The sequence below is a fragment of the Ranitomeya variabilis genome, chromosome 5 (genome assembly GCF_051348905.1).
Source record: "Ranitomeya variabilis isolate aRanVar5 chromosome 5, aRanVar5.hap1, whole genome shotgun sequence".
Classification (NCBI taxonomy): Eukaryota; Metazoa; Chordata; class Amphibia; order Anura; family Dendrobatidae; genus Ranitomeya; species Ranitomeya variabilis.
Window position 1 is genome coordinate 655,210,446 of NC_135236.1, and position 13,194 is coordinate 655,223,639.

Below are 13,194 nucleotides of genomic sequence, written 5' to 3' on the forward strand. Positions count from 1 at the left end.
GAGCAGGGGCTGTTTTGTCGCAGAGAAGCTCTGATGGCTCTGTGATGAAGCCATGTGCTTTCTTTTCAAGAAAATTTTCGCCTGCCGAGCGGAATTATGATGTTGGTAATCGGGAGTTGTTGGCTATGAAGTGGGCATTTGAGGAGTGGCGACATTGGCTCGAAGGAGCTAAACATCGTGTGGTGGTCTTGACTGATCACAAAAATCTGATTTACCTTGAATCTGCCAAGCGCCTGAATCCTAGACAGGCTCGTTGGTCGTTGTTTTTCTCCCGTTTCAACTTCGTGGTCTCATACCTGCCTGGTTCGAAGAACGTGAAGGCTGATGCGCTTTCTAGGAGTTTTGTGCCTGACTCTCCGGGAGTTTCTGAGCCGGCTGGTATTCTCAGAGAGGGAGTGATTTTGTCTGCCATTTCCCCAGATTTGCGACGAGTGCTGCAGAAATTTCAGGCGGATAGACCTGACCGTTGTCCACCGGAGAGACTGTTTGTCCCGGATAGATGAACCAGCAGAGTTATTTCCGAGGTTCATTCTTCGGTGTTGGCGGGTCATCCTGGGATTTTTGGTACCAGAGATTTGGTGGCTAGGTCCTTCTGGTGGCCTTCCTTGTCGCGGGATGTGCGTTCCTTTGTGCAGTCTTGTGGGATTTGTGCTCGGGCTAAGCCTTGCTGTTCTCGTGCCAGCGGTTTGCTTTTGCCTTTGCCTGTTCCGAAAAGGCCTTGGACGCACATTTCCATGGATTTTATTTCGGATCTTCCAGTATCTCAGAAAATGTCTGTCATCTGGGTGGTGTGTGATCGTTTTTCCAAGATGGTCCATTTGGTGCCCTTGCCTAAGTTGCCTTCTTCCTCCGATTTGGTTCCTCTATTTTTTCAGAATGTGGTTCGCTTGCACGGCATTCCTGAAAATATTGTGTCTGATAGAGGATCCCAGTTTGTGTCCAGGTTTTGGCGGACTTTTTGTGCTAAGATGGGCATTGATTTGTCTTTTTCGTCGGCCTTCCATCCTCAGACTAATGGCCAAACCGAGCGAACTAATCAGACGTTGGAAACTTATTTGAGATGTTTTGTTTCTGCTGATCAGGATGATTGGGTGACTTTTTTGCCATTGGCCGAGTTTGCCCTTAATAATCGGGCTAGTTCTGCTACTTTGGTTTCGCCTTTTTTCTGCAATTCTGGTTTCCATCCTCGTTTTTCCTTGGGTCAGGTTGAGCCTTCTGACTGTCCTGGGGTGGATTCTGTGGTGGATAGGTTGCAGCAGATTTGGAACCATGTGGTGGACAATTTGAGGTTGTCACAGGAGAAGGCTCAGCGTTTTGCCAACCGCCGCCGTGGTGTGGGTCCCCGACTTCGTGTTGGGGATTTGGTGTGGCTGTCTTCTCGGTATGTTCCTATGAAGGTCTCCTCTCCTAAATTCAAGCCTCGCTTCATCGGTCCTTATAAGATCTTGGAAATCCTTAACCCGGTGTCTTTTCGTTTGGATCTCCCAGCATCGTTTGCCATTCATAATGTGTTCCATAGGTCTTTGTTGCGGAGGTATGTGGTACCTGTGGTTCCTTCTGTTGAGCCTCCTGCTCCGGTGCTGGTCGAGGGCGAATTGGAGTACGTGGTGGAGAAGATTTTGGATTCTTGTATCTCTAGACGGAGGCTTCAGTATTTGGTTAAATGGAAGGGCTATGGTCAGGAGGATAATTCCTGGGTTGTCGCCTCTGATGTTCATGCGGCCGATTTGGTTCGTGCCTTCCACGCGGCTCATCCTGATCGCCCTTGGGGTCTTGATGAGGGTTCGGTGACCCCTCCTCAAGGGGGGGGGGTACTGTTGTGAACTCTATTTTTGGGCTCCCTCTAGTGGTCACAAGCGGTACTGTGTAGTGTTGTCTTTCTGCAGGTTGGCAGCATCAGCTGGTTCATTATCCTTGGTTGGTTTCCTATTTAGCTCACCTGGATACTCAGTTCCTTGCCTGCTATCAATGTATTCAGTGCTCTTCAGATTCCTTGTGACTACCTTGCTCCCAGTCTCTCCAAGACAAGCTAAGTTTTTGTTTGATCATTTTTTGATTATCAGCATTCATTATGTTTTTAGTCCAGCTCGCTAAAATGTGATTTCCTCGCTTGCTGGTTGCTCTAGGGGACTGAGTTTCTCCCCCCACACCGTTAGTTGGTGCGGGGGTTCTTGAAATCTCAGTGTGGATATTTTGTAAGGGTTTTTTACTGACCGCACAGACCCCTTTTCTATTTTCTGCTATCTAGTATTAGTGGGCCTCATTTGCTGAATCTGCTTTCACCCCTGTGTATGTGCCTTCCTCTTACCTCACCGTTATTATTTGTTGGGGGCTTCTATTTCTTTGGGGATTATTTCTCTGGAGGCAAGAGAGGTCTTTCTTTCTCTCTAGGGGTAGTTAGTTCCTCAGGCTGGCTCGAGAAGTCTAGGATTTTTAGGCACGTTCACCGGCTACTTCTAGTGTGTTTGGATAGGTTCAGATTTGCGGTCAGTCCAGTTTGCCACCTCCCTAGAGCTTGTCCTATGTTTGTTACTTAGCTGGAGTAATTTGTGATCCTCAACCACTAAGGATCATAACATTAACCCTCGGTTCACTCCTTCTAGTAAGAACTGTGTTTTTGTAACTTTGTTTCGGGACTTGTTTCGGGACTGTGTGTTGCTACTTAATCCTTCATTTACTCCACCCTGTGGGAGCTGTTGGAAACAACACCAGTATAATACTTTAAGGTGAACCTGTTTCTGAACTTACCCGTGTTTATGCCATATCTGGGATCAACTTGTGAACTAGTTTCTGGACTTACCCGTGTTCATGCTACACCTGGGATGAACTTGTGGACTTGTTCTGGACTTCCCTGTGTTTACTTCATACCTGGATTTGACTCTTTCTGTACCGACAGTGTTTGGATCTGCACCACGTCACCTATCACATTCACCTTGCTGAGGACTCTGCCTTAAGAACTCTGCCAATTTGCTGTATATGTTTCAAGGACTCGTTTCATTTCAGGACACTGTGGGTTATCAGTATATTGTTTTGGGTGTTATTGCTGTTGTACAAATACACTATTTGCACTAAAGAAACCCGTCTCTGTCTGTTCATTGCCCCATGCTATCAGAATCCTTAAATTCCTACAATAGTATTACAGGATACTCCAGCCTAAAAAAAAGGATTCTGCTGGGGCAATGACAGAGACACGGGTAGACAAGATGTTTACTATGATTAACTCCTTGCAACAGGAGGTGGCGGCTATACAAAATAAGATTAGAGACATGGACTCCCGGGCTAACCACAATGCGCAGGTGTTTGGTCAGGCTCTCCAAGATTTACGTACCTTGGTAGAAGCTCAGGTTACACCACCTGCTCAGCATACACCACCTGTTTAGCATACACCACCCACCAGTATGCCTAAATTGCCTCCTTTCCGGTTTAATGGTGACCGAAGTCAATTCCGCGGGTTTGTTAATCAATGCATATTATTTTTTTATGTACATGCCTCCTACTATCAGTCAGATAGATCTAAGGTACTATGTATTATTATGTTGTTGACTTCACGGGCACTGGCTTGGGCAAATCCTATGGTTGAAAGTCGTGATGTCCGTCTAAATGATTTGGATGATTTTCTGGCAGCTATGGTGCAAATGTTTGATCCCAACCTCCGTGCCTCCGCTGCAAAAATCCTTGCTTTCCTTACGCCAGGGGAAACGTTCAGTCATAGAGTATATTACTGAATTTAAGAGGTTAGTAGTGGATACCAACTGGGATAACAATGCTTTATTACCAATTTTCAGGAGCGGGTTGTCCAGTACAATCAAAGATGAGCTAGCTCACTCCACAGGAGTTTGAGTTATTTTTACAACACTGTGTGCGTATTGATATCCGCCTAACGGAACGCAGACAAGAGAAATGGGCGGCCTTAAATCGCATCACTAATTTTACTCTTCCGTCTAGGGAAACTACCAGCAAGAACCCACGGGAAGCTGAGGAGGTGCCTATGCAAGTGGACTCACTTCAAAAACGTGAGAGTAACGAACGCCGTGAATATCGGTTTCGTGAGCGCTTATGTTTTTACTGCGGTCAATAGGATCATTTCCTCATTAATTGTCCTAAATGTCCCAGGCGACCTAACAAAGTGTTGGCGGCAGTAGGGGATTATGACAATACGGACACTGAGTCAGAAGTTTCGGAGACCAGTTTACATATAGATGCTGTCGTTCCCCTAACAGTGATGCCGACTTCCCCTAAAGATCAAGGGGAGAAATACTCACATTGTTCTCTTCCTATTCAGATTCTGTGGGAGGGACAGTGGATACCAAGTTCTGCTATGATAGACTCTGGAGCAGGTGGAAATTTCATGGATTCTTCTTTTGCCAGGGAACATGGTATTAAGACACGACTAAGAGCCTCACCAGTCACCATGGAAACGGTGGATGGTTCTCCATTAGTTTCCGGATCAGTAGACCGGGAGACGGTGCTTCTGAAGTGTAAGATGGAACCAGACCATCAGGAGACACTTTCCTTTATGTTAATATCTTCTCCTCATTTTCCTGTAATTTTAGGAATTCCCTGGTTGCGGTCACAGAATCCAAACATCAATTGGGAAACCAAGGAGATATCCTTCCTTCCGAAGTGTAGCCCTACCATCAGTCCACAGGTAATGGCTCCAGTTACCCAGAATTTGGAGGAAACGAAACAGGTATCTACTCTCCCTCTGGTTTACCAGGAATTCTCGGACATTTGTGACAAGAGGAAGGCAGACCAACTCCCTCCACATAGACCTTATGACTGCCCCATGGAGCTGCTTCCTGGGGCAACGATTCCTTTCGGCCATGTTTACCCGTTGTCAGCTCCAGAATTAAAGACATTACGAGAATACATAGATGAAAATTTAGCCAAGGGGTTTATCCGACCATCCTCTTCACCAGCGGGAGCCCCCATATTCTTTGTAAAGAAGAAAGATGGCACTCTAAGACCTTGTATTGACTACCGGGACCTAAACAAGGTAACCATTCGTAACAGGTACCCGTTGCCTTTAATTCCTAAATTGTTGGAGAGAGTTCGCCAAGCTAAAATATTTACCAAATTAGATCTTCGCGGGGCATATAATTTACTCCGTATACGTCCCGGAGACGAATGGAAGACAGCTTTCAGATGTCGTTATGGACATTTTGAATATTTAGTGATGCCATTCGGACTCTGTAACGCTCCTGCTGCTTTCCAACACTTAGCCAACGATATCTTCAGGGATTTACTGGATCATTATGTAGTAATTTACCTGGATGACATCTTGATTTTCTCTGATTCACTACAGGAACATGTCAAGACCGTGCTCAGACGTTTGAGAGATAATCATTTGTACATCAAACTCGAAAAGTGTGAATTTCATTGCTCCAAGATTCAATTTTTAGGCTATGTTATTTCTCCTCAGGGATTGAACATGGAGTCCAGCAAGATCCAGGCGATCATGGATTGGCCGGTACCAGGAAACATCAAAGAGGTTCAACGATTCATTGGTTTTGCTACCTTTTATAGGCGTTTTATCCGGAATTTTTCAGAAATTGTCCGTTCCATCACTCTCCTTACTAAGAAGGGGAAGAAGTTTGTATGGTCTTCGCAAGCCCAGGAAGCCTTTGATCGCCTCAAGGTTTGTTTTACCACGGCTCCGATATTGATGCACCCGGATCCTGCACTGCCTTTTGTCGTGGAGGTGGATGCTTCTGACTGTGCACTGGGAGCAATCCTCTCACAACAAACCGGAGACAAAGGTTTGCTGCACCCGTGTGCCTTCTTTTCTCGCAGGTTATCATCTGCTGAACTGAATTATGATATTGCAGATAAGGAACTTTTGGCAATCATTTCCGCCTTTAAGGAATGGAGACACCATTTGCAGGGAGCAACTCAACAGGTAGTGGTGCTCACAGATCACCGTAATTTGGAATTCCTTAAGTCCGCCAGATGTCTTTCCCCTCGACAAGCTAGGTGGAGTTTGTTCTTGAACCAGTTTGATTTTATCATCTCGTACCGCCCAGGTTCATGTAATGGGAAAGCTGATGCACTATCCCGAATCCACAAGATGGACTCCGTGCCTGGGACCCCGTCTAAGACCATCTTGTCTGATGCCAATTTCATAGGAGTGCTCCAGGACCGGGACTTGTGGGAGGAGATCAAGCTGGCCTATGATGGTGACGTATTTCTTGCTGCTCCACCTGACAATGTGAATCTTGTCTTTCAGAATGGTGTATGGCTTAGAGATCGCTGTATTTATGTCCCTGAGGCTGTGAGACTTCGAATTCTCAAATTGGTCCATGACTCCGTATTGGCTGGTCATCGGGGGGTACAGAAGACGCAGGAATTTTTAAGTCGTTTTTTCTGGTGGCCTACCTGCTTGAAGGATGTGAATGACTGTCCGCTCTTGTGAGGTTTGTGCCCGGTACAAGGTTCCTCGTGTTTCACCTACTGGCCTTCTTAAGCCACTACCCGTACCATCTCGCCCTTGGGGGTCTATTTTGATGGACTTTATTGTGGAGTTACCCATCTCTGGCGGTAAAAATACCATTTTGGTGGTAGTGGAACGTTTAACGAAGGCTGCTCATTTTATTCCTTGCACCGGTCTACCCTCAGCTACAGAGACAGTGGATCTGGTTATCCAGAATGTTTTACGGCTGCATGGGGTACCAGATGAGATCATCTCTGACCGGGGAATACAATTTACCTCCAGGTTTTGGAAAGGATTTTGTTCTGCGCTCCACATTAATGTTTGCTTGTCTTCTGCATACCACCCTCAGACCAACGGGCAGACTGAACGGACCAATCAAACCTTGGAGCAATATCTACACTGTTACGTCAGTAATTTGCAGGATGATTAGCTGAAGCTACTTCCACTAGCGGAATTTTCGTATAACAACTCACAGAGCAGTTCCACAAAGGTAACGCCTTTTTTCGCCAATCTGGGATATCATCCAAATATTTTGCCTAGGTCTCCGGTTGCTACTTCGGTACAGGCAGTTCAAGACAGAGTGGCGGTGTTGCAGCGTAATCTTGAAGTTTTTAAAGACTCCCTGACCGCAGCAAAGGAGCGTTACAAGAAGTCGGCCGATAGATTCCGGAAACCGGCACCCATGTATAAGGTAGGAGACTTGGTTTGGTTGTCCACCAAGAATCTAAAATTGGGTGTTCCTTCGCAGAAACTGGGACAGAAGTTCATCGGTCCATTCAAGATCACCGGGATTGTGAGCTCTGGTGCTTGTCGGCTGAAGCTGCCACGAACTCTAAAGGTACACCCTTTCATGTTTCTTTATTAAAACCGGTCTCTCTTAACACATTTCAGGGATGTATCGTACCTCCTCCTCCACCAGTGTTGGTTGATGGCGAAGAACAATTTGTGGTATAGGACATTATCAATTCAAGACTTCATAGAAACCGGCTTCAGTATCTAGTTAGTTGGCAGGGTTACTCTCCTGAAAATGATTCTTGGGAACTAGTAAGTAACATCAATGCTCCCCTGAAGATTGCTCAATTTCATCGTAGATACCCAGACAAGCCTGGTCCAGGTTCGTCCTGAGGCCGTTTCTAGGGGGGGAGTAATGTCAGTATTCCGGGTTTTCTAAGTCACCTTGTGAATGATTTTGCCCTTTGTTAAGATGGAGTTTGCTGTTTTTGTCTGCCCTACTTCCTGTTCGTTTGTTTAAAACCCGGGTCAGGTGTCAGCCTCTTTGCTGGAGTATTCTGATTCTGTTCTCCTTCAGCTCAGCTGCTGGTTCTGAGTGTGTCTCTACCTCTGGCTCTGGACATTTCCTGCATTTGTAAGCTACACTCTCTATGTTATCATTAGTCTGCTGACTTGGAACTTAACCCTCGGTTCACTCCTTCTGGTAAGAACTGTGTTTTTGGAACTTTGTTTCGGGACTGTGTGTTGCTACTTAATCCTTCATTTACTCCCCCCGGTGGGAGCTGTTGGAAACAACACCAGTATAATTCTTTAAGGTGAACCTGTTTCTGAACTTACCCGTGTTCATGCTGCACCTGGGATGAACTTGTGGACTTGTTCTGGACTTCCCTGTGTTTACTTCATACCTGGATTTGACTCTTTCTGTGTACCCGACAGTGTTTGGATCTGCACCACGTCACCTATCACATTCACCTTGCTGAGGACTCTGCCTTAAGAACTCTGCCGATTTGCTGTATATGTTTCAAGGACTCGTTTCATTTCAGGACACTGTGGGTTATCAGTATATTGTTTTGGGTGTTATTGCTGTTGTACAAATACACTATTTGCACTAAAGAAACCCGTCTCTGTCTGTTCATTGCCCCATGCTATCAGAATCCTTGAGTTCCTACAATAGTATTACAACACCTCACTAACCAAACTCCAGCGGTTGCAGTTGTGGACCAAGCTGGAACCCTTCCGGGATGTGTTCTCCAACCGACCTGGAAGGACTGAGTTAGCAGTCCACGAGGTGAACACCGGGAATCATGCCCCACTACGGCAAACACCCTATCAAATCTTCGGCCAGGTGCAGCAGGTTATGCGCCTGGAGATCGATGAGATGTTACAGCTGGGGGTGATTCAACGGTCAAAGAGCGTGTGGGCCTCACCTGTAGTCCTCGTGCCAAAGAAGGATCGGAACACCCGATTCTGCATGAACTACAGGGGGCTCAACGCCATCACAGCCTCTGCCGGGCACCCAATGCCACGCATCGAGGAGCTGCTTGAGAGGTTAGCTGGAGCAAAATATCTGACCATCATGGATCTGAGTCGAGGATACTGGCAGATTCCCCTGAGCCCTGAGGCGCAGGAGAAGTCCGCCTTTATCACACCCTTCGGACTGTACGAGTCCACGGTCATGCCCGTGCCCCTTTCTAGCTGATGGTCAACCACCTGCTTGAAGGACTGGAGAAGTACGCGGTGGCGTATTTGGATAACATTGCCATCTTCAGATCCTCCTGGGATGAACACCTGCAGCATCTCAAGGAGGTGCTCAGGCGAATTCACTGAGCCGGACTGACTATCAAGCCGGGAAAGTGCCAGATGGGCATGAGTTAGGTCCACTACCTAGGGCACCGGGTAGGCGGGGGCACCCTAAAGCCAGAAGCTGAGAAAGTGGGAGCGACCGTGAACTGGCCCACCCCCAGGACCAAGAAACAGGTGATGTCCTTCCTGGGCACCGCAGGGTACTATAGGCGCTTCATACCGCACTATAGTAGCCTGGCAAAACCCTTGACGGACCTCACCAGGAAGACGCTACCCCACATCGTCAACTGGAACGAAGGCTGTGAGTGGGCCTTCCAGGCGTTGAAAACAGCACTGTGCAATGCCCTTGTGTTGAAAGCAGTCTACCGTTCTTGGTGCAGACCGATGCCAGCGAGTTTGGCCTCGGTGCTGTGCTCAGCCAGGTTGACTCGGAGGACCAAGAGCACCCCGTGTTTTACCTGAGCAGGAAACTTCGGCCAAGGGAAGTGGCCTACTCCACCATCGAGATGGAGTGGCTGGCCATAGTCTGGGCCCTGCAGTGCTTGCCGCCCTACTTGTACGATCGCACCTTCACAGTGGTGACTGACCACAACCCTCTGAGCTGGCTGAACGCCATGTGTGGAACCAACGGAAGGTTGCTACGCTGGAGCCTTGCCCTCCAGCAGTTTGACTTCACCATCGAACACAAAACGGGCAGGGAGCATGGCAATGCAGATGGGTTGTCCCGCCGGGGTGAACCTGCTGAGGTGCACATGGAGGCATACCAAGGGGTTCTGCCTCCGTAGCGCAGACCAAAAGGGGGAGGTGTCACGATAATGTATAAAATGGAGTAGGATTTTTAATTTTCCCTGTTATCACGCACGCTGTGGGCTCTGACCCCTTCTCTCTTTGCTTCTGCTGCTGTGTGTGTGTCTGAATCCTAAAATTCTCATTCCCTTCCACCACAAGAATGTTTACGACCTCTGTAGCTGCAATAGACAATTCTCCCATCTAGTACCAGCTGAAACTGGTCTAATCTCTCTCAAAAGACATGAGGTTCTTTGTTCTATTATAGTAAGATATTGGGCCACCGATTTGGGCTAGAAAACTACGGAGTACATATTGCGAATTCCCATCAGTAGATCTGTCAATCACGGTAAGTGCTAGTAGCTAAACACAATGAGTGCAAAGTGTGGATTTCTCCTGAACCGTGTGGACCAACTAGTCCGAGTGCAGTATCATTAGAAAGCAAATTTTAATATAAGATGAATGATGGGGGTGCTGTGACTCTGCCATGTTCTGAAGCCAAGATATGAGAATTATAAGTATTGCTGGTACAATCTGTAACTTTGAGGAGAGGGGAGGGTGAAGGTAAACCAGCCCCTTTAGTGATGACACAAGCCTGCAGGTATAAGTGACTGCACTCCACTCAGCCTTCATTCTTGCCTGGGACCTTAATCCATGAAGATTCTTGGTCAAGCACTGTGATGTCTGGATCCGCCTACCAGCATGGTTAGCTGAAATGATCTAAGCAAATGTGAATTTTATCTTTCTTTAATACATGTTTTTTTTTTATAATTGCTGTACATACTTTAAATGGTCTCATATTGTAAAATCTTGATATACCTTTTATAAACACTGCCTAATTTCTTTATGGAGTAAAAGTTATAATATTTACTAATTTCGTTCCCTTGCTCTAAAACGTATCCTAGTCTTCTGAAGTTAATTACGCTACTAATTTGGGTTGGCTCATACCCCTCTCTGTGAGAAATCTGAGCTGGTGGCAGCGAAGTGTGTTCTGGGCTAGGTGGGTGCCGCTGGCAGCGACGGAACGGGGTTTTATAAGCTATTGTCTGGATGCGGCCTGAGCATTTAGAATTCCCTCACTGCAGCGTGCTTGCTAGCCAGTCCACAGTGATGGGGCCCGTCCGGCGACTAATTATCCCAGGTGTAGTTCCCTGACTGACCTGAGGGTAAGGGGGGCGCCGGAGAGCTGCAAGTTCCGAAGCGGCACCGAAAAGCGGGATATACATAAATCCCTGCAGTTTGTGTTATGTTGTAGCAGCAGTGGGATAACTAAAATAATCTCCTGCGGTAAATTGATAGGTCAATAGCCTTGTTTGTGTTTTCATCACATTGTAGCAGTGGAGGGATAACTAAGCCCCCCTGCACATGTGATAGCCGTGTGCTGGCCAAAGGTCACCACGATCCGTGACATTGGTGGCAGCACGGTGGGATTCGTGACAGGCTCCAATAAGTGACACGTCACTCAGACATTGTGGATAGTAAAATCTTAGTAAATGATTGGCGTCTCTGACGTTTTTGGCACATGGGTTATGTAACAGCCAAGGTAAAACAGGTCGTGCTGAAAGTTATGAAATAGTCCCTGGCATGAGATCAGTCAGCGGAGCTCGTGTGCTCCATTGTGGCTAGAAAATAACCAGAAAGTGCACTCACATGTGGACGAAGCTTTAAAGGCTCAGATTCATCATTTGCAGCTTATTACTCTTTTTAACTCAGTTTAGGTTTTTTTTTTTGTCTTGTGATTGATTTTTTTTTTTGCCACATTCTTCAAAATGGAGAACCTGGTTTAGGAATTGAGTGCAAAAATAAATTTTTGTGGAAAAAGAGTCCTAGTAAAATTGCCTTTTTTTCAAAAATACGCTGCGTAAGAAAAACTCACCAACGTGGGAACGGAGCCTAACTTTCCCCCCAAATATCTGACTCCCATAAAACTACTCGAGATATGGAAAGGCGTCATCCGCATCACACAAGATGGATTCAACATGGTGCGAGATGAATCTGCTCTGACCACAATGGGTTTCCTCAAGAGGGCGCATTGTCTGCCGACGTGCACAAAAACTGCAAAACTCTGGAACTCAGAGTCAACACCAAGGAACATCATCGTCTCATGACGGTTATGACGCTACAATGGGGTGATGTAAATAAATACCGCAAACATTGCATCTATTTCTGGGCTTAAAGGGAATCTGTCACCCCCAAAATCGAGGGTGAGGTAAGCCCACCAACATCAGGGGCTTATCTACAGCATTCTGTAATGCATTCTGTAAAGCTGTAGATAAGCCCCCGATGTATCCTAAAAGATGAGAAAAAGAGGTTAGATTATACTCACCTGGGCGGGCGGTCTGGTCCGATGGGCGTCGCGGTCCGGGGCCTCCCATCTTCATAGGATGACGTCCTCTTCTGGTCTTCACGCTGCGGCTCCGGCGCAGGTGAACTTTGTCTGCCCTGTTGAGGGCAGAGCAAAGTACTGCAGTGCGCAGGCGCTGGGCCTCTCTGACCTTTCCCTGCGCACTGCAGTACTTTGCTCTGCCCTCAACAGGGCAGACAAAGTTCACCTGCGCCGGAGCCGCAGCGTGAAGACCAGAAGAGGACGTCATCCTATGAAGATGGGAGGCCCCGGACCGTGACGCCCATCGGACCAGACCGCCCGCCCAGGTGAGTATAATCTAACCTCTTTTTCTCATCTTTTAGGATACATCGGGGGCTTATCTACAGCATTACAGAATGCTGTAGATAAGCCCCTGATGCCGGTGGGCTTAGCTCGCCATCGATTTTGGGGGTGACAGGTTCCCTTTAAAGTTTGACCTGCCATGGTTGTGAAACACTTTGGTATTTTTTGTCTATTTTTCATTATTTGTTTTATCCTTGTTTTTTATTTTTTTTCCCCTTTTAAAGTATATTTGTTTTTTTTAATGTTTGTCATTGTGGTTGCCCATTTATATTTCACAAATGGACTCCAGCCCTTTCCTGGTATAATGTCCCCCCATCCTGGCCCTTTCCAGTAAAAATGTCCCCTATCCTAGGCCCCTTCCTGATATAATATTCCCCATCCTAGGCCCCTTTATGGTATAATATCCCCCATCCTAGACCCCATCCTGGTATAATATCCCCCATCCTAGACCCCTTCCTAGTATAGTATTCCCAATCCTAGGCCCCTTCCTGGTATAATATCCCCCATCCTAGGCCCCTTCATGGTATAATAGCCCCCATCCTGGTATAATATCCCCCATCCTAGACCCCTTTCTAGTATAATATTCCCCATCCTAGGCCCCTTCCTGGTATAATATCCCCCATCCTAGACCCCTTCCTAGTATAATATTCCCCATCCTAGGCCCCTTCCTGGCATAATATCCCCCATCCTAGACCCCTTCCTAGTATAATATTCCCCATCCTAGGCTCCTTTATGGTATAATATTCCCCATCCTAGACCCCTTCCTAGTATAATA